Raw genomic sequence first — 801 nt, forward strand, 5'->3', positions numbered from 1 at the left:
AAAAATATGGAATGCTTCACGAATTTGCGTGCCATCCTTGTGCAGGGGCCATGTTAATCTTTCTGTATCGTTCCAATTTTAGTATATGTGTTGCCAAAGCGAGCACAGTCTCAGGATTCTTTTAAACTCCTGAAATTTCTTGAGGACCTCAAAGAGCTTTTGTTTATGTGGGTTATTTATAGTTACTGATATTTTACTCTATTCGAAATTAAATCCGAGACATTATTACCTGAGAAATATTTATTAATTAAAAATAACAATAAACTCAGTACGTATTAACATAAATAACATTTTTTAATGAAGATAATTATGCTTTCCAAAACAAAACTTTGGTGATGAGGATGGCTTCTTTAAAAAGAAAATACGTTTCTTCCCCAAGTATCTATTAATACTTGGCTTCATAGAAAACAGCTGGAGTTTCACATATGCTTCTGCATTTAATCAGTTGTGATATGTTGTTTTGGTTGTAGTATATAAAGAAAATAGAGCTTCTGTACACAGATAGGTAGTTAGAAAGGGAGAAGTATTTTAAGAGCCTTTTCAGATAGTTGTAGGTATTCTTACCTGATATCATCAAACTCAAGTTGTAATTTTTAAAAAGGTTGTTGCAGTGTGGGATTGGGAAACCTCATCGAACTTTTTGTGCTCTGTTTAATTCAAACCTGTTGCTTTATCTTGTTCTTTGAATGGTCTTTTACCGATGTATAATTTTGTAACATCATGCATGGATTATTTGGAACATATTGGCTCACTGATTTGTATAGATCTTCCAAATGTGGACACATTTCATTGTAAATGTAA

At 32.2% G+C, this 801-nt stretch overlaps 1 non-coding gene across 1 annotated transcript; it reads right to left on the bottom strand.

Annotated features, from left to right (window-relative positions):
- LOC123577639 lies at positions 1–106 on the bottom strand. The gene has a single exon (XR_006701980.1). It is a non-coding gene; the product is annotated as a U6 spliceosomal RNA (small nuclear RNA).
- Positions 107–801: the final 695 nt, after the last annotated feature.

Source organism: Leopardus geoffroyi, chromosome D2 (assembly GCF_018350155.1).
Source record: "Leopardus geoffroyi isolate Oge1 chromosome D2, O.geoffroyi_Oge1_pat1.0, whole genome shotgun sequence".
Lineage (NCBI taxonomy): Eukaryota > Metazoa > Chordata > Mammalia > Carnivora > Felidae > Leopardus > Leopardus geoffroyi.